The 26,644-nt window shown below is 39.2% G+C and overlaps 2 long non-coding RNA genes across 5 annotated transcripts in view; both read right to left on the reverse strand.

The window, feature by feature from the left end:
- Positions 1 to 10,098, reverse strand: part of LOC139132758 (uncharacterized) — a 30,434-nt gene extending 20,336 nt beyond the window's left edge. Inside the window, exons 1-4 of one of the 4 annotated variants that reach the window (XR_011552407.1) lie at positions 9,625 to 10,098; positions 7,805 to 7,889; positions 868 to 1,016; positions 178 to 253 (exon numbers count right to left, since the gene is read on the reverse strand). This is a non-coding gene — a long non-coding RNA (uncharacterized lncRNA). The remainder of the gene's footprint in view (positions 1 to 177; positions 254 to 867; positions 1,017 to 7,804; positions 7,890 to 9,624) is intronic. The other 3 variants (XR_011552406.1, XR_011552405.1, XR_011552404.1) reach the window with 3 other exon arrangements.
- LOC139132764 (uncharacterized) overlaps positions 1 to 26,644 on the reverse strand; it is a 220,931-nt gene that overhangs the window by 100,869 nt on the left and 93,418 nt on the right. The window lies entirely within an intron of this gene.

Genomic DNA, 26,644 nt, shown 5'->3' on the forward strand with positions numbered 1-26,644 from the left:
GAGAAGCGCAGATCAACAAAAGACTAAAAAAACCCAAGTTTTTGCTTATTTTGCGGAATTTTTTCAACAAAAATCACATTCGCCACTGTGGCGAATTAGGATCGATTTTTCTTCGCCACTGCTGATTTCAATTCGCATTTGCGAACGTGGCGAATGGGCAGCGCGAACACAGATTACCTCCAGGCAGCCATAAACTATTGGTTTGGTCTTGGTGAGAAGGTTGCAGTGTGTTACAAAGTCATTAAAAATCCATCTGAAACAAGGAAAACCAGAAGAGTTGTTACAGAAGAACTTGTTGAAGAGGGATCAAAGTGGATTACGAAAGAAACGTATGTATAAACATGTAATGAATTGTATATTTACTATATGAATTTGAAACAATGAACCTTAGAGCAGGTGATCATTTGCTTAATACATGGGGTAAAGTCCCATGTCTCCTGCTGTAAGGGTTGAACTTCATCGTTCCATATTGCACATCAAGGTAGTACCTAGCTGAAATTCAAAATAGGTGCAGACACTATTTTAAAGAGTTTCAATAGATGTGTGGTTTACTGCTTCCACTGTTTTCACAATGATTGACATTGATGCATCAGGTTCAAAATTACTTTGAATTGATTTTCACTCAACAGAGTGGATTATTATCAGCTTCATTACTGACAAACAAATTCAATGGATTTTCAAGGAAAAAGGGACTAGCATCATGTACTGGTAGATACTGAAAGCAAAGAAGAATTACTTTGAGAACCTGGGATTTGTAACAGCTACTTCACTTTTAAACACTGCATGACAATTTAAAATCAATATTGTTGTTTATATCACAATACTGTAATTTAGAAAAACTATCTACAAGAAATTTTGAATACGTACAAGAAGATAGTGACTTGTAAATCATGCTTACTGTATGTTCCTATTCTTTCACAGGGTAATCTCTTACTGCCCTGGAACTCTGACAATTACACAGACAACATTCAAAGGTGGTATTCCCCCAGTGCTTGCAATAGACGTCTCATATCTTGCTGAAACAACAAAGCGGTTTACATCAGTTAAAGAGATACCTGAGAATGTAACCATTGAAGATAAAGTGTAAGTAGAATCCATAGATATATCTCCTTGGGGGAGGGGGAAGAGAGAGAGAGAGAGTCACATTTATTTCATTTTCAACAAACCTGTGGCTCATCTTAAACTTAAATTTGTTAAAGTGATTTGTTGAACAAACTGTACTGCAGCCTTAATTTCTGTAGTATATAGATATTTACGAACTGTAGTCTTCACTTTTGCAGTGTGAAAATTATGCAACCTTGTGAGTGAAATGCCTAAAATCAGTATTGTATGTTTATTTTAAATTTAAATATTTTCAAGTAAATCTATCAATTATGCAGTTATATTAATTAGCTCAGCATTTCAATCTCTAGCACTTTGAATTCTAAGGTGATAGTAGTAGTGAAATAATTCCCTTAAAAAATTTCAGTCTGCTGCAATGGTATAAAGTCATTTTCAGTCTCAACATGTTTGTGTTACTTTTCACATGATTTCCTAGCGAACACCCAACAACTTGCAAAACTTGGCAGAAAACTTTCACATCTTATGGCTCCTGACAGTGGTGAATCTCAAGGCTGTGTTGTCACCTGTTGCGCATTCTTACATGTATTTATCAATGTTTAAATTTTTCATCAGGAGCATATCAAGCTTCTTTAATTTGCTGCTGATGTCACTGTTGTGTATATGTATTTCATTTAAAATGGTTACATGTATGAATAACATCAATTTTCGAACTTTTTATCCTGCAGCTACTCAGTATTCGCATGCACCATGGCTGACGGAAGCCACTTCATCTGTATCTACAGAGATATGAGTGATGGTGTTTGGCATATCTATGATGGCATGGCTGAATACCTTAACCCTTTTCCTGCCGAGCGCCCCTGTCCGTTATCCTGCCAAGTCGGTCAAAACCGGCCCCCTTTTCCGTGTCTACAGAAGATAGGCTCTCCTGCACGCTTTCCTGCCAGGCATTTGGCGGGAAAATACCGCATTTTCGGGGTACGATTACCGACCATATACGTGTTAGACTTCAAAAATTTTTGCATGCCCGTATAGAGGGGCAACCGCTGATGAGGTTGTGTCCAGAAAATGACGAGGTCACGGGCGTTGTTTGCCCCGGGGGACGTGCACTTTTATGCCCTTTTCTAGCTTACTTTCGCGGAAGTAAAGCTCGTTCGCCGGCACGCACGGCCACACCGGGGACACCTCTCTCGTGGGTTAGTAGAAGACCCAGGGGTTAGTGCTATGGGTGCGGCAGCACCCTCAAACCTGTCCTGTTTCCCCTGGGTTGTGTCACTTGGCCACGTACTTTGAACGACTTGGAAGAGTCGCACAGTGCAGTCTGCTTTGACGTAGTGTCAACGACATAGTTCCGCCATTGAAGGAAGGCGTGTACGTAGTTTGGCCAGTTCAGTGCACACTTAGCTCGTTAGTGTTACCGTTTCCTAACAGGTTAGTTGTGCAGTTGTTACTAAGGTGCAGTTTTGTACACCTTAGCTCTGGACAGTGCAACTGCTCTATGCACTAACCCAACGACAGATGGTTGGTACAACGTCTACGTCGCACGAGCACAGCCTCCGTTGGGCTGTGCCCCTCCCACGTGATACAACGCACGTTCATCCATTACTATAGCGTCCTTACGGATCTGCCAAAAACGAAAGTGGGGGTAAAAACAAAACAAACGAAAATATGCGATCATAGATAGTATTTTATTCGGGAATAATTTACATTATGCCGAACAATAAATCTCGGAGTCTGTCTCGACGTCCGAGTGCATGGTCCGTGTTTCAAAAATTACAATCGGGGTGGCAGATCCGTGTTTCAGAAATTATAATTAGGGGAATTGTACAAAATAATCCGTCTAAACAAAACAAACGAAAATATGCGATCCATAGATAGTATTTTATTCGGGAATAATTTACATTATGCCGAATAATAAATCTCAGAGTCTGTCTCGACGTCCGAGTGCATGGTCCGTGTTACAAAGATTACAATCGGGGGATTGTACAAAATAATCCGTGTTTCAATTTACAATCAGCGGGATCGTAAAGCACAAACAAACGGCACAACCGTGCTCAAAATGTGATCATGGTCCGTGTTAAGAATACAGTCAAGCCACTGTTAGGCGAAGCTGTCCCCTGTCCGTTATTTACGTCGGGTTCTCTTGCTGATGGGTGTCGTCGGGGCTGTGTGAGTAGAGGTCTGCACGCCAACGCTCCTCTTACCTCGTAGCATCATGCGATGATGAAAAGCCGCAAAACACTCGCCCTCGTGAAGATGAACCCCGCACAGACTACATCCTTTGGACGTCTCAGACAGTCGTCCGCTCGCAGTGGTCTTACCCTCTCTGCTGCATACTTTACAGCATTTCTGCCGCCCCTCCAAACGGCTGACAACGTGCATCGGCTGATTTTGTGGATTGATGTACGAGGCAAGAGAAACGGTGGCCTCGACCTCTCTCACACTGGGCTGCGATCGCCCACAATAACCGCCAATGAGTTGTTTCCCGACACGCAGATGAAACATCTTATGGGTCGCTTACTATCAGGGTGTACATGCTTGAAGCATATATATGCATTTACCAGGGCAACATCAATCAGGTAACATGCCAGATATGTCCACCATCTGTGGTTCTTGCGCCCAGTGTGAAAGTACTTGCGCTTCTGGTTGGCTCGGTCGACGCCTCCCATGTACCGGCGATAATTATACAGCGACAGAGGCACTTGTCGCCTGCTCGTCTCCCTCCCCCACTGGCACGCACTCCAAGGTGGATAGACCGTATTCAAGATCAGCACCTGAGCGTTACTATCCTGATAAGCAGTGATGTTAAGACGAGAGTCCGTTCTGGTCGTGGCTTTCATATCCCCAACAGACAGAGGAAGGCGCTTCCTCTTACCCGGCGGAATTAATTGAGGGGGCATGGTGCGACGATTACGGCGGTTAAAACTCCCGACCATGTAGATCCCGGTCTCCATCAGCTCTCTAGCAGTAACGACCGTGCTAAACAGGCTATCACAGAATAGGCTGTGATTATATCCACAGAATGGCTGGACCAGCTCCATCGTAATTCTTTTCACCACACCTCGCTCCTGCCGTCTCCCATCAGTCCGATCCCGAAATTTCACACCTAGGTACGGTGCAAAGTTAGCGATGTATGCAGTGGTGGAGTCGCACAGCTGCCATATCTTGAAACCGTCTCGATCAGGCTTATGCGGTAATCTCTGCTTAAATTTAGAACGGCCCTTAAATCGCACCATGCCCTCGTCGATGGAGATCTCTCTACCCATCTTATAATTATTTACGCACCGGTCAACTATGGGCTCCATCCATGGATTGATTTTATACAGGGGATCCTCCTGACACCGACGTCGGCGGCGTGCCTCATCAGGATCACGACGTGGATCGTTCTCTGGGTCTGCCAGATGAAAATATCGCATAAGCTGCTGAAAGCGACTGCGGGTAATCACAGTAGAAATACCCTGGTTTCTCAGAAAGTGATCGCTAGACCAATAATCCTCCACTGATGATTTACGGTCGATACCCATACAGACTAAGACGCCAATGAACGCCTGCACCTCTCGGTAGTCAGCGTTACGCCAGTATTTATCTATTTTCCTAGCGATATATCGCTGGTGGAATTTGGCGTATTTATTAGTCTCGTCCTTGGCCAATCTGATCAGTGTAGCTGGAATAAACTTAAAAAAGTAATCGATCTCACGGGAGTGGCTGGGCAAGGTGAAAGTCGGTCCTCTCTCATGGTCAAAATCGGTCTCCTCAAATATATTAGCATCGGTAGTCTCCGACATACGCCAGACAGGAGGGGTGTCGTCCTCCGCCAACACAGCAGCAACGTCATCATCGTCGTCAGAGCTTGCCTCACCTACATACTGCCTGTCATAAAAGTCATCGTCCTCTGCCGCATCCTCGTCAACCTCCGAGTCGGACTCAGCGGTGATATCACCGTCGTCTGGGCGTCTGGGCCTGAACTCGCCCGTAGCGGCATCAAGGATCATATCTGGCTCAAAATCAGGTGGGCTATCCTGATAACGAACCCTCCGCACTATCTTTTTCGGCGGGGACATCGCAGCACACGAAACTATGGCAGGAGCGGGCTGGGCAGCCTCTGCTGATGACGAGGACTCAAGCTCTTTCGCACTGGGCACAGGAACCTCTCCTGACGCAGGATGAGGGCTCATAGTAGCAACAGGTGGTGTCTCTCCCGGAGCAGCCGGGGGAGAACCAATGGCATCAGCCGTCTCGTTACTCACTGTCTCACTAGCAGCAGCAGACGTAGTCTGTGCAGGTGAAGTATCTCCCACAAGAGCAGATGTAGTCTCTGCAGGTGAAGTAGTCTCTCCCGGAGCAGCCGGGTGAGAACCACTGGCAACCGGTGACCCGTCATCATCCTCATCGGCAGAACGATCGGTCTTACGTTTACGCTTACCACTGGGTTTTTCAGCCGGAGATAGCTTCGCCTTACGGGAGCGTTTCTTGCCCGACTTCTTAGAACGTTTACTAGGACATCACAACGATCGCTACCACTACCGCCCGGAGACTCTGCATCTTTGAGCTTCAGTCGTCTGCTCGCCTTCAGAAAACTTTTGCGGTCCGTCAAGCTCATGTCTGGAACAGTGTCGACAGACTAGCAGGTCCCTCCCTTTTAAAGCCACAGGGAAACAAAGCCCTGGACATGATTGGACGCAGGGGTGTTAATATATGCATCCACCTGTTATTATAATGGACCTACGGCAATCAGTCCACCAACCGCGCTGACATTCCTACCCGTCATGTAAATTGCCTGTCCGCACCATTTGATATGCTAATAATACTCATTTGCGATGCAAATCCCTCGAGCACTTAGCATAACATAGTCAATGTCATTAGCATCTCAACTTGACATTCCGTCCAGCTGGGTACGTGGCATGCGCACCTGCCACCCAAGGACGTTGGCCCAAGCCATGTTTAGTACGGGTGGGAAACCCGTATCTTTAACCTCATGTCCCTTCTAAGTACGCCTGCGCAGGGCGTATTGTCATCCAAGTCGGTGACAAGCCAACCCGACAGATCGCCCATTAAGCAGTAATGGACTGGCCGTCTCGTTCTTGTACGGCAACGAACAGTGCTTCAGCGGCTTGTTTAGGTCATAACCGTCGCCTGCCGAGCGGCTTACCCAACTAAGGCGGTCAAAGATGAAGGATGCCAAAATTGTCAACAGCTGTCTCGGCCTCGTCCGTTGGGCAAACATGGCTCCTTCAAATAACGTGGCCAGCACGTCTACGTCATCAGCGGTGATGACGACCGTCATTGACGCCCGAGTGCGTAAAACTCGGAATATACCGACAGGTACCTCTACCTGAGTCGGTCATACTACGGTATAAACCAAACACAGGTCTGCCAACTCCCGTTAGACTCGGCCGTTAGCCGAACTTCACAGGGACAACATAGGCGTAACAAGTCGGTGAACAACGGTTCACGCACCTAACGCAGCCGCCAAGTCGGTGAACAATGGTATCAAATTTGAGGCCATGTTCGTGAATGGCAAGGCTGAGGCGGTGTGTTTCGTTGCACGGCTTGAACGTCTAGAGCCAAGTGCAGCCGACAACGTCCGACATCTGAGTGGGTAGTCTTTTCGAGAAGGTAACAAGTCGGTTAAAAGCGGTGGTTACCCTTCACAAATGTCGCTCAAGTCCGTTCGGATCAGTTCCATGTCAGGGACTAATCAAGCCGAGTCCGTCAAATCCGTCCGCACTTCCCGTCAATCAGGACCAAGTCCGTGATTTTCGTCTCGCACCATTGGCAAAAATTGCACCGCCAGCTGAGGCGGTCTTAGGCGGTTGCCTTACAGATTAGCGTTGCCGAGACGGTCAATTTCGGCCGCAATCTATGTAGTGCCTCAGAGCCAAGTTAGCCCAAACTCCGCTAGAATACGTCAACGTGCTAACCTGCCAAGTACGCTACTCGCCCCCCCAAAAAAACCAGTCCCCCACCGGGGTGGGGGACTGGCTGGGTAGCTTCCGCACCTTTCCCTGTCGTTGGACTCTCTGTGAACCCATTTCGAGAGCAAACGCCGTTCCTCGCCCAAAACCTGTCCTCGAACGACCCCTAGCGCGAGCAAGGGTTTGCTACACGTAGTTCCGTCGACTAGGCAGGAAGGGGGGTACCAAAAAGTAGCCCGATTTCCACCGCCTTGGCAGGATAACGGCCGTGGCTGCTCAGATTCTAGCTACACTGAATTTCAAGCGGATTTTCACCGACTTGGCAGGAAAAGGGTTAAACCAACAACAGGAATCCCAATTCTGAATGGGGAACCACCTCCAGAGTATATATAGGTATCAACTATTGTATCTTGTACTACAGTTTCAGATACACTAGTGATAGAGGGATATATTGACTGAAATACAACAGAGCTCTCCTTTTTGAGAAGGCAGCAGTAGCTGTGATGTTAAAGAGCTATCAGAATGGATAATGATTGAATTGTAACTAAATTTATCTCACGTCTTGACAACTCAAAGGGAAGAGTGAGGGCATATGTAAAACAAATCAACAGCACATTGTTTCTGTCACCCAAAAAGCAAGTAAACATCATGAAAAGTTCTCTTCTACATGGCTTTTAATTGTCAAATGTTTGAGTAGTATGATGCACATTTCATTCACATGGTGATAACCCTCCCGTTTCTCTTGTCAAAATGTACATTTTGTGTAAAAATGGTCACTTGTATTGTAAGAGATAGAGACTGAAACAAGCCTCACTGCAAATGTGACTTACCTTGATAAGTTCTGTGCTACTACGGGGTATATTGACTTTTGGTGGCTCATGGTCCCTATATAACCAGTAGTCAAAACTTTGAGCCCTGGGGAAGGCATCAAGAAGAAATATGAACATTCCTGATTTGTGTTTAATAATTACTCTGAAGTTTATGGTTTTCAAATTTTCAAAGTAAACTACTTGTACTACCTTGTGCATGTTCACTGAGTAGTGCTACTGTATTTTGTCCGTAATGTCATTCTGGAATGCAACAATCTTTTAATAATATAGTTTGTTTTGACAATAGTAATGTTGGATGTTCCATGGTCTTTTGAGGAGAGCTAAAAGAAACTGTTGTAGTAACAATGAGTATTTTACTTATCAGTGCAATGTAAGACAAATTTCAATTGTTTGAGCTTGTATAAGGTCTGATTTTCAGGTTGTAACTTTACATCAAAACTGTACTATCAACAACATTTATGAGAAATGTGTACATGTAATTATAGTTATTTAATTACAGTGCAGTATAGTTCAACGTGTTTGTTTTTTATATTTGGAAACTACTTGCATGTATTCAAAGTTTGTATCAGAGATCACCTTCAATTGATTCATTCATAGGGAATGTGTTTTGTTGCATCATGTACAGGAATAAATATTTTTCATGAGCATTGGCTCTTTCTTCAAAATCATTCTCTTTTTACTTGTTTTTGGATGTATGAGTTTGAATGTGGGAAGAATGATGTTCAAACTTCTGGCCAACTCATAATTCTTTATAAAATAACTGTGGAACAAGTAAACAACTCCATTGTGATACTTTATTGTGGCCAGAGTATGAAAACATGTGAAGTATGCCAGCAGTTGTGTAGTTGCCTTTTGACCCAAATGACTGCCAATTTTGCACCTACTTTGGTCATTGTAAAGAACATCTTATGAACAAACATGTGAAAATTCTCTAAAGAAAATTATGTCTCATAAATTTGAATGATTGTAATGTAAGATTATGTCCTTGAATACCTGTAGGCCCATTTTAAAGTTTTTCATAATTTTTTTTAAAAGTTCCAAAGATAACCTAAAAAAGGAAACTGACAACTTATGTCAAAATTGTGGTGATGAAGTGGCTTCTTGTCACCCCACCCTTTTACCCTAGTCCCCTTGACCCCCCTCATAACTTGTCCTTTAGAATAACTTGTATCATTATCTAAAAAGCAAGTCACCAATTTTGTTTTAGTAGACGCTAGTAATGCCAGGATTTTCAGAGTCAAATTTTCTCACAGAAACACCATCATCAATTCTCCCGGGCAAGTTGCATATTTCAAATGTTTTCATATAACAGAAAAATTAGTCAACGTTTAAATGACCACCACCAGAGAGAAGAGAGTGTGCATTATTGGGGTCAAATGGACAGAGGTCGAGGTGACATGCTCCTATGGGGATATGTTTCTTTTTGTCTGTTGGCAGGGACTGTCTATTGTTTGGGTGTGAAACTTGTACATTTGTCGGTCTGATAGAATAATATGTCAGCAATTCCAATCATGCCCTTCATAGTAAGTTATATGCCAAAGCCAAAACGGTTTGCCACTGCAAGATATTCTTTCCGGAAGGAATGGTAGTCAATTTTAACTGGTCTTTCTCTTTGTGCTGACCCCGGGCCAATCAAGAAAACTGTAAATTTCGATCACTGGACATCTTATGCATTTATTGTAGGAATCAAATGGACTATCGATTTTCGATTCCATAAGAACATAACTTCACTTCTCCTTTTCAAAATCAAAGAAAATGGACGATGGTCTTTGACGGGGCAAATAGAAAATGAACGTAAAAACTTATCTAGTAATACGTACAATCACTTAGACCAATATGCTTTGATATAACCTGCTCATGGTGAGTGAATATCGCCTTCACAGGTCTTCAACTGAATGGGACAGCCGTGTTTCGGTTAACATCACAAACGATAGTGACGGGAATAATATTTTCTTGATCTAAATCAACACGTGCTCCACGTTTTGAGTACTAGTGCGTGCATACTAGAGAAACTGGCTATTTGTTTATAAAATCTTTCCTCCAAAATACCCACCTGTGAAAAACTTTCCTCCAGCAAAAATAGCACCATTTTTTCGATAATGGCGAGTACAAAAGAACGATTTTTCATTGAAATCAAATTCTCATAATATTTCAGAATTATATATTATTATATATGTATTTAAACTTCTTTGAAAGTGGAAATTTTATATTAAAAATTACGAATGTTGGTCTAAAAATATAGATTTTTGTCCGTGACTCCAATACGAATACGAATACGAATACGAAAACGAATACGAAAACGAATACGAAAATAACTTCAGCATCGTGCTGAATTCTTTATATAGTCAAGACCCCCTAGCTCGATTGTAGTTGACCTTAACAAGAACCGCCTAGCTTGTCAAAACAGCGTTATGGCAATTTGCTATTGCTATCAAAGGAAAAAGAAGTCCCTCTCAGATATTTGGTGTTTTCAACCTATTTTTTACAATTTAAATGGAAAAGAATCAACCGCTGGGCAATTATAAAAAGAAGGAACTTTATAGCAACATAAAAAATACCGTCAATGACGCTGTACCTTCTCTAATGTGTGGCCAGGTCAGGTAATTGGTTGTTGGCATGGAGTTGTTGGTAAATAGTTGATGATGTAGGGGCATGAGGTGGGATATGGACCCAAAGAACCCAAAAGATGATTAAATACATCAATCAAAAAAATTCTAAGCTACAGTATAAACTGCCTAAAGATAGATAGTTCAATGTGGAAAAAAGTTAAACAATTCAGAAATAAGAATTAACAGTCCAAAATAGTAATGACGCACTTCCTTACTAACCCGAGTGCATGTGAAATACACAACCTGGCATCTGTAAATTAAATGTATACCAAGTGATCATTTCCAGTCACTTTTAACTGTTTTTAATGGATTTTCCAAAGAGTCCTGTGGAAATGATGAAAAACGCTTATCTGGTCTTGTGTTTGTATAACCTCATGGCTGATAATTGTCATAGTATTGAAAAAAAATTGAAAGTGAAGAAATTACTGTTTTTAATAGGCATATTTTCCTTGAAATACATGACCGTGTAAAGAATATATGCTAAAAGTGTTTAAGAGTAAATTTCTTTTCAAAAAATAATTTAATTTGTGACCAAAGGATTTTTATTCTTTGAGTTTACAAATTCAAACATTGCAATTTGTTCAATCATCTTGTGCAGTGCAAAATTTATAAAATGACTGAAAAACAAAAAAAAAATTGGCAGAATTACAGTCTTTGTGATGTAAAATTATGGGTTGACATCACGATAACTGTTAATCTGTTTGAAGTACTAATATACTATAATTTAAAAAAGAAAAATTCATGCAGAAACGGTAAATATATTGTCAGCAATGTAGTGTTAATTTTGACTTTACATCAAAATATGCCTTTGCTGGATACCAAATATATAGGGCGAAATATCAGCCATGTTCAGCAAAATCCACACAACAGCATCGATCCTTTTCTAATTTGATTTGATTTGCTTATGTTATCCTTGTATGACAGTCAGTACAATATGGAACTTGAACACAACACAGTGAATAAGTATGCTGTAAATGAAATGGTGTGGCTGCATCCACATGCAGCAATAGGAGTGCCTTTGTCTCTCACCCCTCATTTCCAACCTGTCCCATCCCTGAAAAAATAGTTTGGTCTTATATTTATAATGTTAATAATTTCTGTATTTGTTAAAATGTGCGCATCTCAAAAACTTTTGATCATAAACATTTTCATTGTTTTTTATAGCTGACCAATCAGTTAACCTGTTTATTTGAATATTTGCGCATTTTTCCTCAGTATTTGACATTTTCTGAATACCTTCTTATTCAGTTTGTCATTTTCTAAAAGTTTAAATGCTCCATTGTGTGGTCAAGCTTTCCACAAGCATCAAATGTGGTACTTCATATAGGAGGGTCTGCCTCTAGAGGGCGGGCATCATGAACACTCCTGTGTTTGTTGGTTAATTCCTCCACGTAAACTTCTGATTGTACTGTAAACATTGAACATGGCCGACGTCCGATTTTCCTGTCTAAAACTTTCACTCATTTTCGTTCATATGACTCTGAAACTCAAGGAAACGATTGGGAAGAAAGGGTTATCTTGAAATATTGAGGTACTCGCCGATATTTTGCAAAATTAAATGAGAAAAAATGCAAGGAAAATGCCGACAGGCTTACACAATGACAGTTTTCAGACTCGGAGGCATATGATCATCTCTGCAGATTATGCAACAGGCCCAGATCACGTGAGGCCATGAGGGGATATCCACGCAACTCAGTACCAAACACTAGCGCTCACAGAGTGAGCAAACACAAAGTGAGTACCCCTAACGTCAGCTCAGTAGTCTGTAATAGATTGTAGTCAACTAAGAAACCTTGGAGAAAGGCTTAACACTGTGGCTATGCCGCTAAGTCCCTTTTGATTTTTGTCATAGCTCAAAATCGTTCTCCCACACCTCAACCTGAGCCATGAACACCCCCACCAGTTTATGATATAGACCCATCACAATGGCATGACGTCAACGGATCTTGACAGACGGAAGTCTTGACAGACGGAAGTTCTTGACAGCAGCATATTGGTTTTCAACTCTAATACCTTCTCTGTCTATAAATAGACACGAGAAGGTAAAAACATGTCAAGGTGTGTTACAAGAACTTGAGAAACTACCAGGTAAATGTTTATGCAGTGTGTCTGTATTAAAAAGATTGGCAGTTTATGCTGTATGTAAATCCCAAGCAAATCTGATAGAAATGCATATATAACATGAGTATGAGAAATGAATCATTCTTGTATTGTTATGCAAATTTTTGAGGACCAGTGGATTTTACCTTTGGACCAGTGAAAAAAAAAACAGGTCACTGGTCCTGGGACCAGTGGAAAAAACAGAAATTTTCAGGCCCTGGTAATGGATGTTGTTGTTCAGAGCGGTAGCATGGCAAAAGGTGGCTGTCAAGGCCATGTGGGCCGGTAAGCAGCTTTTCAACTGGCTATTGATGAACGCGATGCAGCAATATTCAGAGGTGTGTATGACAGTATATTTGTGATTGATGGCTTAAATATCGATAACTAAATAAACTGATTTTCATCCGCCGTGTATTCTTATTTTTTTGGAAAACTGAACATACCATACACAAAATTTCCCGCATTTTCCCACGTGAGCGTGACATTTCGGATGTTCACGATGCGTCATCGACATGGTCCAGCACTAAAAAGACCTCCGGGTCAACTCTATTTTTGATAAAGCTTAAAGGGACAAAGTCAGCCATTTTTCATGAATTTTGTTTGATACTACTTATTTTGTTTGACATGTTGAAAGATACTGAATGAATGAGTGACCATACATATATTTGACCCCTATACAAATTAAGTAAAACCATCGCGAAAACGAATTAATGGTCATGACCATTAATTCATTTTCGCGATGGTTTGCATGTATCGTGTCTAAAACCGGGGTCGAATATAGCATGGTCAGCCATTCTTTCAGTATCTTTCGACATGTCAAACAATATAAGTAGTATCTCACATCAAACAAAATTCATGAAAAATGGCCGACTTTGTCCCTTTAAATTGCTTGTGTATTTGGAAAACATGTTCGGTCACGACGGGATTCCTTTTTATGTCCGCTAAATGTATTATCAAATTTATTCATGATGACCCATATAGCTAGGGAAACAGTTCTGTTTCATCAGTGTGATCATTCTGATCATCTGTTCTGTTGAGTTTTACACAGTTATCTTTCTGCCGTGTTTTATAATGAATAAACACGGATCATTATGAATTTTCATTCCTCTGCTTGTTTTAAATCAGTGCATGACTGATGTAGAATGTGTCATTGTGCTTGTAACATGAGAGCGAGAAGACAAAAAAGCTGCACTTGTGAGATTGGACATCATGTATCTTGTTTATCAGCTTTAATTAGTTTATTGAGGCGACATGTCTTGTGTGATACATCTGGTGTTTTGATCTAATGAAATCATTTGTTCTAGCCTGAAATGTGTTATGCCTGACAACATACAAGCAAACTAGACTGAAAAATATTGTAAATTTTGCTCCAAAATAGGTGACGTGACTGTGACACCTCAACACTTTTATCTGGTCACAGTATAAGTGGCTGAAAAACAAATGCGAAAAGTATGTTATTTTCCTGGATCTATTTGTGTTGATTGTGATAGACATTTGTGAACAGCATAAATGTCACAAAACCCTGTTTTAAATGATAAAATTGTTCTAAAGTTGAACATGAACTTTTTATATTGATGCAGGTTGTTTACGACATGAAATGAAAATTCCAAAGAGTGGTTGTGTGTAGGAATTTACGAATTCCCCACCCCCGTATGTGGGGGATTTACTTGGTTTAGGTGGGGATTTTCCGGATTGTCTTGCCCCAGGGGGTGGGGCATTTGGCAGATTTCACAGGACTAATTTCCAAATCCCCCACTAAACCCCGAGGTGGGGGGGGGGGGTTTACATTGACTGGCGCATTACGCGGCGAAGGCCGCTGCACGCTGCGCGCTGTCCCGAGAGAGGAGTTTTGGGAACAAAATGGCTGTCGCTGAGTTACGAGACGGATTTCCCCTTACAAAAAGCACGCTTCATTCAATAAAGCAGCATCATGACTCCCATTGCATCTCTAAATTCTTACCTTTGCGTCAAAATTGATCTTCTGTGCATTTCGGGGTACGATCCAAGGTGACCCTTTCTAACTGCAGCTTCCCTGTACTGTAGGCTGCTATCAGCATCATTGATGATCAGTGGCTTGATTAGGATACCAGTGTAGTGCCGTCTTTATCCCCTGCCGCGGTGTAGTGCCGTTTTTATCGCCACCGGTCTTATCTCGCACATGCGTAGAAAATCCTACAATGCTTCGCCGATATGAGATAAGGCCGTGTAAATAAAATTCATTGTTTGCCGTCCTTGGATTTTTGAAAAACTATCAGCCAGCCAGCAAAAAAAACAAACAGAAAAAAAAACACAACACAGATTAATCGCATAAACTGTAACTTTCCCATCGGTTTATGGGTCACAAGTATGAAAAAATCATCTGTTTAAGTGTTTCTTATGCTCTTCATTAGCACGCTGAAAACAATGCGTGGAAACAAAGGTTATACTTGTGTAAATACAACAAGCATACTTAAGAGTTAGGTGACTCTGAGTCTGAACAAAAATTCCATAAACAATGGCAATAAACACTATACCAGTACATAATGTACAACATGTACAGTGTGATATAGTAATCAACTGGTTGTGTTACGAAGATCTACAGATTGTCTCTGACGGAGATTTATGCACTAGGTGGTCATAGGTGCCAGTAAAACTATTAATTAAAATAACAAGATCTCAAATATGAATAAAACGCATATTTGCGACAAATATAAAAAGATGCAACTTACTTATTACGAGGATGTTTACGAAGTTTTGAAGAAAAGAAAATATATTTGAATTAACACCTAATGAAGGAACCTAATGGGTTCAATTTTGAAACGTGTCTAAGTGACATTTGTATATTAATTAAAACATGTAAATTTAAGATCGAGACCTGTATTGATGTTTACGATTGGACGTATATTTTATCTTTAATTCATATCTATCATACGATCAAAACCAAGCTTTAAACTTATTTAGTCTAAAATCCCATTCTAAAATAATACGGGAAAGGACAAGAGAGAAAAATACAACAGACAGGACAGGAGGACACAACGACCAAAGAGTAGTCCAGGGCATTTAGACGATTGGAGAAGCGTATGTTGGGGATCCGGACGGCACCTGTCAAGCTTGTCTACCGAGAAGTAAAGTCTATATATAGTACCAACGAAACATTATAAATTTCGAAATGTTGGGGTAAGCTTACAACAAAAAGGTGTTCTTCAGTTGCAAAACCTGTAAATTCCACATATTAAACTGCAAAAGTTACTGAGTATAACAAAGTATAGTTGTCACTCAGAAAACAAATGCTAAACATCTTGGTAAAAGGTGAAACTACTATCTCTTCCATACAATTAGAATTTTTGCAGTAAGAAGAGTGGGTAGCTGAGCAAATCATAACAGCCTTGAGTACAAATCCTCCTTTTTTAGTGTTAAATAAATACAAGTCCTGAGCACTGTTTCTGTCGAGTTAAATGCTCCATTAGCTGTAACTTTAAAGGCCATTTATTCTGAATTTTGTGTATCAACTGGTCTTTTATAGCGCTGATCTCGGTGTCAGGTTTGTTACTCTATATAGCTGCGCGCGCGACTTCAAACACCGCTGCCTGAAAATCGGACAAATTGTGTTACTGCATGCGCGGTCGTTGTTGCAACTTTTAGTCTGAGCCAAAAATTCATAAGAATTAGTGTGATTTCCTGTATGCATTATGACACTAGCAGGTTTTAATTTCATCGTTCTTGCCGAAAACGGATTCTTGTCCAGACAGCAATGCTGAATGGCCATTGCTATTTTTGAAAACTGAATTCTAAGCCGGACTTATAAAATGACCACATCGTTTTTAGCACAAAAAAATGTTCAACGTAAGGCCTAAAAAAAAAAATTGTGTGTTTCCGGTAACCCGACCTACCCTAGTTCAAACCCCCCGACCCTAAACTTTTTTTTGGACCTTGAAAACAAATCCCGCGATATGGCTGGGAAAAGTTTTAAATCACGCTGATTTCATGACGTCATTAAACAACAATAGCGACTGCTTGTGCAAGCGTGTTTTCCGTAACATGTGAGAAATGCGATCACGTTCAAGAAAAAATGTAAAAAGTGTGAGAGGCTCCCCACCTAACTATCCAAATTATTTTTGTGTCGAGTTTGTGTTTAATTCGTTTCAAAAATGTGTTCCTATATTCTTATCCGATTTTTTGTGTTAATGAAAATGTTTGTTTCGCCTCGGATATTTGTAGGAAGTTTGGATTATTGTGTACGGTAATGTTTTGTTTGTGTGGGGAAAGCTTATGGCGATTGTAAAAAGTATGAAAGAGGCTCCCCACCTAACTATCCAAAATGTTTTTGTGTCGAATTTGTGTTTGATTCGTTTCAAAAATGTGTTCCTACATTCTTATCCAATTGTTTGTGTTAATGAAAATGTTTGTTTCGCCTCGGATATTTGTAGAGAAGTTTGGATTAGTGTGTACGGTAATGTTTTGTTTGTGTGGGGAAAGCTTATGGCGAGACGCAGCCGGACCTACGGTGTTACAAAGTTGATGAGTGGCCCTTTGACGTTTCGTTTCGAAACCCGAGTGTGGTTTCTCATCAGTCGCAATGTAGATTCTTTCGTTAGTTTGTGTTTGTGAAAATTTATTTTAATGTATTTAGTGGTCTTGCTCTTCGAATAGCGAGGCAAGAATATCAATGTTTGGGTCTCGTTGTGAGTCCATTTTGGTGTCTGGTTTGTTTGTTTTTTGTTTCTTTACTTCTGTAAATTTTGTTTTGACTAGTGTGTCTTTTAGGTTTTTGTTTCTCTTGTAAGCAATGATTGGTGATTCTGGAATAGATTCCTTATTGTTGAGTCCTTCTCCAGTTCAGCCAAATGTTTCAAAAGACTTCCCTTAAGATCTTTTGTTTTTATGCAAGGGCTATATGTTGTACTGAAGATGAGTTTGTTTGTTGCTTCTTTACATGTACTTGTACAGTTTGTTAGTGTATTACGAATACTGTGGTTTATTTTTCTGTTATATTCGTGATTTCATTTTTTTGTATTCTCTGTCGAGTAGTTTGTTTCTAAAGAAAGCGACTTTTTTAGTAAAGTCGTCATGTTGTTTACAAGTGCGAGCGTATCTAAGGATTTCACCTTTGATAAAGCCATTAAATGTTGCTGTCGGGTGACACGATTCTCTATGTAGAAATTGGAATGTGTCTGTTGGTTTAGTATGTGTTTTGATGTCGAGGATATTTCTTTGTGGTATCTTGCACCTTTGAAAACTACTACATCTAGGAATGTAATTTCTTGTGTTGAGTTTTCGTACGAAAACTTAAACGTTGGGTGCATTGTGTTGATTTTTTGAATGAAGTTAATGAGTTCGTTTGTGTTCCAGAAAGATTGCAAAGGCATCATCTCTGAATATTTTCCAGAAGTGAATGTTGTTGTGGTTGTTTACGAACATTTTCTTTTCAAGTTCATTAAAAGCAATGTCTGCTATCCCTGGCGAGGCAATCGATCCCATGCTGCAGCCGCTGGTTTGGCGGAAATATCGCTTGTTAAATTCAAAACTGTTGTGTTTTAGCATTAGTGAAAGCATTTCCATTAATCTTCCGTGGGTGGTTTTTTGATGCCGTAATTTGTTTGAAGCGAGTTTGTGAGTTTAATGTTTCACTGACTAGCCGAATCGCTTCGTCGTGAATTGTGTTTGTGTACATCGACACCACGTCGAGTGTTACAAGAAATGCATGTTTGGGGACATTTTTTTTCTATTTCTTGTATGAAGTTTGTTGTGTCTTTTATATATGACGGTTGTTGCTGGACCAGTGCAGTGGTTTTATGAAGTAATCCAGGAATTCTGAAATTCTGTTAGTGGGACTGGAGAAGCCACTAATTATTGGTCTCCCTGCAAACGTTGAGTTTTCAGGCGGCGGTTTGTGAATTTTAGGCAATAAGTACCACTGCGGGGTACGGATTTTTCTGTTTTTTATGATCGAGATACTTATAAGTATCATGGTCGATGTGTTTGTTCACGTACATTTTGTTTAATAGTTCGTGTACTTTGTTTACTGTTTGTTCTGTGTCGTCACTGTCTAGTTGTGTATAATACTGAGTGTTGCGTAATTGTCTTTCGCATTCGTGTATGTAATCTTTTGTGTTGACAATGACGATGCCTCGACCCTTGTCGAAGGGTATTAAAATTTTCCCATTTTCTTTTTGCAGAGAAAAAAAAATTACCAAAAAAATTTTTTTTTCCGACCTACCTACCCTATTTCTGAAGAGCATGTTACAGGAAACACACAATTTTTTTTTTTTTGGCCTAAGAGCAACGTATACTGCGTACGAACTATTTGGAGCATTCAACAACGATCATTTCACCGGCGGTATTAAACTGCTTGCCCCGTTGCAGATCCAATATCGTGATCAATCGCGGATCGCGCAGAAATTCACTTCCATTCCTTATTCGAAGCTAAACCAGTCAAGAATTGTTTTCGATCCGTCTTGTATGGAGACCCAAGCAGATTTTAACGCACTTCCGCCGATTTGAAAACTTTAGGGAGAAATCAACTTGTGAAACGGTCGATTGATCTTCATTTACGGTGTCCTGCAGTCCGCTAGAACAGGAGGTGCACATGTACGTACAGCGGTTGATGTACCCCTTTACGATAGGTAATCTGATTTGTATCGAAACGATCGTACGACATTTGCGTTTTTGCGACATTTGAGTAAATTGCTGCGACATTGCCAACAAAGAAAGGACAGAACGCGTCGTATTTTCGAGCATACGATCTGTGTTTGTTTTTCATATTTCGTTCAAAAATCTACCCGCACGCGGACAGCAAATAAAGAATTTATTTTACGGCGCCTAAGGCCAAAATAATTAAATTCTTTGTTTTGCGTCCCCACCCGGGTTTTCGGTTTTTTATGAAAAACACACACAATGTATTTGAATAGGAAATTTTAGGACATGACCGCCTAGCTTTTCTGAACTAAAATTTTGTTACAATTTTTTATTTGCTGCAATCAAATTACATTGTGTTAATTTTCTTGTGTGTGTTTTTCAGCCGCTTAGACGCGTACATTTTCCCATTAAGAGTGGACGCGAAACAGAATTTAAATACTTTGGCCTAAGCATCTATTTCAATCTGTAAATTTCTGTTCTGTTGCTGATTTCGTACATGAGCTGCAACGTTTGGCATTATTTTCATGATTTTAAATTAAGATTAAAAGTAGTTTATAGAAATGTTCTTGCTCAGAGATAATTACTCAAGTATAATTATCCACTGAGTGGGAGTGCATTGGGATGTTTCAGTAAGACACGGTCCCTCCTCAAAACAATAAATGGGTGCCGCACCCAAATATTGCCACCTCCATAAAACTAGATGATAAACATCCTAAATGGTTTATGCGTTTAAAGAACTTGCCTTGGGAATATGACCATAGAAAGTGCTAATAACAGGTAGTGTATAACATCTGTGAGCAGAATGGCGCAATACGTGTTTATTATTTCTGCGCGTACATCCTTTACAAATATGTGGGCCTGTGATAGGTGGGGGGGGGGGGCTTGAAAAATTTTGATCATATAGAGGGGGATTTGAAAATTTTTTAGGTATTTAGGGGGGCATCTGAAAAAAAATAAGATTTCAATCGCGATTCCTTCAGCCCCCGCCCCCCAATCGTTATTTGTGAACGCAGCCTAATACAATATGGTGCAACCCACTGAAAGGACGGGAAAGGAATTCACTCCACACTTTGACAAAAAATTCTCCGTTTTTCACATAACATGGCAAGATTTTGAAAATTGCGTGAAATTTCAAATGAACAAATATTTGTTCAATTTCTTGCCTATTTTGCCACAAGTAAACGTTGCTGATGCATACTTATTGACTACATCCCTCAATTGGCAGATTGCAATGAACATCTGAGGAAATTGGAGGTACCTTGAGTTTTGACAAATTTTGCTGAGTTACAATCTATGCTCCTCTAAATCAGAGCTACAGTTACCGCTGTGTGTGCAGTCAACTATGTTTAGTAATGTTGAATTTCGACATTATGTTGAAATATCTTTTACTTTTAAGAAGTGAAAAAAAGGTTGGAAAGGGTGAAACCTGTCGATAACTATCGATATTTTTGAAAGGACTTATGATACATTTTCTGTCCTGGGATGTATGCTTAAGCATTTGTGCCGACAGTGTGACTGAACATAGTTATTTTTCACGATGTCAGCGTTTTCCGAGTTAGGAAGCATTCATTTTTTTTTTGGGGGGGGGTAGGTAGAAATCAGGGGAGCGAGTACGAACATGGCTTTATTCTGTCTGAACAGGTGATAACAAGTACAGAATATAGCTGCAAGCAGCAATGCCGGGGCCAAAGCAATCTTAAGGTGGCTGGAAAGGCTATTTTTGCACCAATGCTTTTCTCAGAGTTAATGTCAAGTTTCAAGTGTTAGAATCAAGATATTTAGTTCAAATTTTCAGGATAACTCTCTTAGTTAATACTTTCTCCAAAGAATATAACAATTGTATATTTGCAGCCATGATTTTGAAATATGACACCAGTAAATATTAAAATTTAATTTTTCATATTTTTTTTACATATTTGAATTTAATAATAATTGGATAGTATTAATATTACCAAATTAGTTATAAATATGTTGACACTATTAATTGTAAGATTTGTATGGCAGGATTTGTAAATAAAATTTGTTTTTACGATTTTACATCGGTTTACATATCAAAAAATTATTAAAAATTCTTTCAAATTTCAAAATATGATTTTTCCAAAAGTACTTAAAATACAGGAAAATTGTGCCATAGATATCTTAGGTTTATCTGTAACCTTGTTAATAGGCTGTAAAAATTCCATGTCCATATCTCATTTCAAAGATTGGATTAAATTGGTATATAATTATGTAGGAAAACTGTTATTCTGTCAAAAATGTTGAAAACATGCCATATTTGCACCCCTCTTTTGAAGTCACAGAGCAGTCTTTTTGGTAAATCTCACTTTTGACACCTCTTTGACACTCAAAGAATCTAAAAATGCATTTACAATAGCAGTCACTCACTCTGAATGCAAGCACCGCCTTGTCAAACTTTCCTGAAAAACAGCAAATAATGACTTTCGTTCCTTTTTAAACATTTGATTAAAAGCTAGGGGACCTCTACCATTGTTAATACACTAAGGACTCCCGAACTTCTTCTTATTCGGTCAGTTTTTCAGAAGTTTCAACAGGCTGTAACTCTGCAATGCCTTTGTGCCCAAATGTCTAGTTTTTTTTATTCCACAGAGAATGTTGACTACTTTTATATTTTAATAGTTTTGTTGAAGTTTATAACTGACGCTCTAGCCTTTCAAACCACCTTAAGTGGGAAAAAGAAGGCAAATGTCATCAGAGAGGGCAAACGTCATCACAGTTACACGTCTTTTTTTGCAACAAAACTTTCATTCCTTATGTCACATCTGTCAACCAAAAATCAGAACACTAGGTTTATTGGCTAGCTCAAAATAAGATATGTGCAAAATTAATGAGGTACTGCATGTGGCATCATAAGGTCTAAAATCGTACCAAATATGAAGGGTATAGGACTCTTGGTTACTGAGTTATGGACAGATATGTATATTTGAGGTCAAAAGGTCATCGAGGTCACGTGATATTTTGTAAAAAAAAATTGTATCCCATAGTTGTCCCTTTATACCAAAAATCAGACCTCTAGCTCTGTTGGCTTGCCCAAAATTAGATATGTGCATATTTAATGAGGTACGTCATATGGTACCATAAGGTCTCCCATCATACCAAATATGAATAGTGTAGCCCTTGTGGTTACTGAGTTATGGACAGATATGTATATTTGGGGTCAAAGGTCGTCGAGGTAACGTGACATTTTCTAAAAAAAAATGTTATCGGTAGTTATCTCCATATACCAAAAATCAGACCTCTAGCTCTGTTGGCTTCTAATTTTTATGCAAATTAGGTGAAATTAAAACATTTAATAATTAATAACAGTCAGATCATGTGACCAATCAAAATATGAAGGGTCAGGTGCACCAGTACTCAGTATGCCTAATATGCCCTGCAAGTTTGAAAAGGCTGTGTGCAACGGTTTGGGAGATCTAGCTTTGCAAAGAATTTACGGGAGAAGAAGAGGAAAAAGAAGAAGAAGAAGAAGAAGAAGAAGTGATCCTGAGTAAATACAATAGGGGACAAGCCCCATAGGGCTTTGTCTCCTAAAAAACTGACCAGGTTTAATGAGCGATCGATCTCTAGCGATCCCCTGGCCCCCATCGCCCGGCTTTGAACTCGAAGTGCACAAAATCTGCGCTGCATGTGAATGTTTTGGAAATGTCCACAGACATTTTTAATTTTACAGCAAAACAGTATTTGATACAGAGCTGTACACGTTGTTAGTTCTGTTTAAGTCCCCTGTGATCAAGCAACAATTACGGTGAGCATGTTTCAGCATTGCTCGGCCGGACATTGGCCAATTTCCAGGCAAAGATCTCCGACGCCGGGCACCCTAACTAATGTTTGATAGGACCAAAATTACCATTCTTCCAGTATCAAAATTCAGAAAAGTTTTGTTTCGACCACGGAAAGGTTGCCAAGACAAAATAAGGTGGCATGTACCGGTATTGCATCATGCATTAGTTCATCTGAAAACGTAGTATAATTATTTAAGTTTGTATTTCTGATGGTTTGTTAGCTAATTGAATATCATTCTTTTTTCCGAAGTCAAGTTGCGCATGGCACATAATTTGGTAATGATAAAACTTCTATTTCAAGAGCAAAACCGTAGTCCCCGGGAAATTGGTATTTTATATGATGATCTTTCCAATGAAGCATGTATTTGCTACCAAAGGTCTTCACCTTAATCCTGGCACTTATTTCAATCCTTCATCGCTTTGGGATACATTGATGCAATGTGCAAACATTGTGCTGACCATGTGATGGATAAACCATCAATTCCCCAGTGTGTGGAGTAGACTGAAATATTAATCTTGTATTGGTATAGTCCGCCAACGCCAACTGAAACACACAACAGTGTCCACCGGTTTGTGTGGAGGGACTGTGATTAAGTTAATATGCGCCTCAAAAGTGAAAGACTGAATATATGCCTCGTAAGTGAAAGACTGAAACTTTTACTCGAAGTTTTTTTAATGAATTTCGACCGTTCTCTTACCAAAGCAAGAATAAAAGTCAGGGTCACCGTGCAAAATTTGATCCTAGAGAGATAAATTACCAAAGATTTCCAGATATCCGAAACATTAAAACGGCCGCCATCCATGTATTAACTCTCCGGGGAAAAATAAAATTTTCGATTTCCAAAACACTAAGAAGGTGAAAACATTTCTTTCATCAAGGGCTTTAACATGAGCTCCAACAAGTGGTAGATCAGAAGAAATTTGATTAAATTTGAGGAAGCCCGAATTTCTGTCACCTAGGTGCGTACACCAAGTTCGGCCGATTTCAAAATCCATGTCATTTTCATGAAAATTGGCACAGGTCATCTTTGACATGTGACTACTTGAAAAATGAAATTAAAAAGAAAGGGGGAGGGGTCACCATGCTTGTTTCCATGGAAACAAGCTTTGAATAAGACTCCTTAGGAAAGTAAAAATCTGTCTACCATCAGAAAATGTTTTGCTATACTGTGTTTTTAGACAAAGAAAGTGACTTGCGAGCAATGAAATAATAAAAAATTCCACATAAACCATATAAAAACTACGATGGCCGAGAGAGTTCTTCCAATGCAAAATGCAAAATTCAAAATGCAAAATGCAAAATGCAAAATGCAAAATGCAAATGCAAATTCAAAATGCAAAATTCAAAATGCAAAATTCAAAATGCAAAATGCAAAATTCAAAATGCAAAATGCAAAATTCAATACTTGGAAACGAGGCTTGACAGAAGCCATCTTGGTCGGATATTTATGATGGCTAGATTTTCATAACTATTTTGAGTTCTTCATCAAAGATTGCTTTCTCATTTCATAGTTTCGATCTAAAGTATTTGTTTGTGATCTGGGCCGTGAAAAGTATCAATCTGGCGACCACATAATTACAGCGGCATGGTTGATTTTCTGATGATATGACAACAAACGGTCAGTTTTTTTATTGGTTGCCTATACAGGTTAAAATACTTCCTTTTAGTCAATATTACGGTGTTTTCGGAATACAAGTGATAGGGATACGACAAGCCATCGTAAGCATAACAGAAAAATAGTGGTATTTTTACATTTGACCATGTTGACCTAATATTGTATATGTAAACCTAATATTCAGGGAACTAAGGTTTCATAGAGCTTGTTATTAAAGGGACATAAGCTGTAACTTGTGGCACTTTTTTTCAGTACTCTGCTTCTGTATATCAACTACCGTGTCTGACCCCAATCCTTTATCATGCTGAAATTTCGAGTATCCTTTTTATCAATACAGCTTGTATGTGTGTAGTGATCATTGTTATTGTTTACAAATGAATTCTAATCCGGACTTGAATACAATTTTCAACAATAACAATGGAGATTTTACTCATATAGGTTATGTTGATATGCTAAATACTTGGCATTAAATGGCAGTTTAGGGATTCAATGCAGAAAGTGAAGTGGAAACCACAAAACAAAATTTCTGAAAAAAACAGCCAAAAGATTTTGCTCAGGGAGCTTTAAACAAGTAATGTTATATAGCAAGTAATTTACACTGCCTGCATTCTTCTAATTTCTGCTAAATCGTGAGTGGTCTACAATTGAACGTCAACTCTAATGATGAATGCAGCAAAATTCATGAAAAACAATAATGCCTAGAGTTCAAAAACAAATTTAACAGCACATTCAATTTGCATCTCTTTTCCAAAAACCAAAGAATACGAAATAGTTCAGCTCGATAACTTTTTTATTTGTTTATAACATGTAATGAAGAGGATGTTTACACGCCATGCCTAGTCGAATATCGTATTTCTTGTGTTTTTGGTCTCAGTATAGACCACACAAGTTAAAATAGACTATGTTTATACCCTATTACAGCACAAAGCGGCTTTGCACAACACACTTAATGCTGGACATGTGTTCATACTATAGGGTCAGAATGTGAATGTTTTGTTGATACACAGAACAAAACTACTAAAAGCAGTCGGAGTTACTGGGCCTTTAATTCAATTGTATTACATATAAGCCTAAGATATGTATTAAGTATATAAGTCATGGTTTCCAAGAAAGGAATTTTGAATTTTGCACTGCAAAATGCAAAATGCAAAATGCAAAATTCAAAATGCAAAATGCAAAATGCAAAATGCAAAATTCAAAATGCAAAATGCAAAATGCAAAATGCAAAATGCAAAATTCAAAATGCAAAATGCAAAATTCAAAATGCAAAATGCAAAATGCAAAATTCAAAATGCAAAATGCAAAATGCAAAATGCAAAATTCAAAATGCAAAATGCAAAATTCAAAGTGCAAAATGCAAAATTCAAAATGCAAAATGCAAAATGCAAAATGCAAAATTCAAAATGCAAAATTCAATACTTGGAAACGAGGCTTGACAGAAGCCATCTTGGTCGGATATTTATGATGGCTAGATTTTCATAACTATTTTGAGTTCTTCATCAAAGATTGCTTTCTCATTTCATAGTTTCGATCTAAAGTATTTGTTTGTGATCTGGGCCGTGAAAAGTATCAATCTGGCGACCACATAATTACAGCGGCATGGTTGATTTTCTGATGATATGACAACAAACGGTCATTTTTTTATTGGTTGCCTATACAGGTTAAAATACTTCCTTTTAGTCAATATTACGGTGTTTTCGGAATACAAGTGATAGGGATACGACAAGCCATCGTAAGCATAACAGAAAAATAGTGGTATTTTTACATTTGACCATGTTGACCTAATATTGCATATGTAAACCTAATATTCAGGGAACTAAGGTTTCATAGAGCTTGTTAATAAAGGGACATAAGCTGTAACTTGTGGCACTTTTTTCAGTACTCTGCTTCTGTATATCAACTACCGTGTCTGACCCCAATCCTTTATCATGCTGAAATTTCGAGTATCCTTTTTATCAATACAGCTTGTATGTGTGTAGTGATCATTGTTTATTGTTTACAAATGAATTCTAATCCGGACTTGAATACAATTTTCAACAATAACAATGGAGATTTTACTCATATAGGTTATGTTGATATGCTAAATACTTGGCATTAAAT

Source organism: Ptychodera flava, chromosome 5 (assembly GCF_041260155.1).
Source record: "Ptychodera flava strain L36383 chromosome 5, AS_Pfla_20210202, whole genome shotgun sequence".
Taxonomy (NCBI): Eukaryota; Metazoa; Hemichordata; class Enteropneusta; family Ptychoderidae; genus Ptychodera; species Ptychodera flava.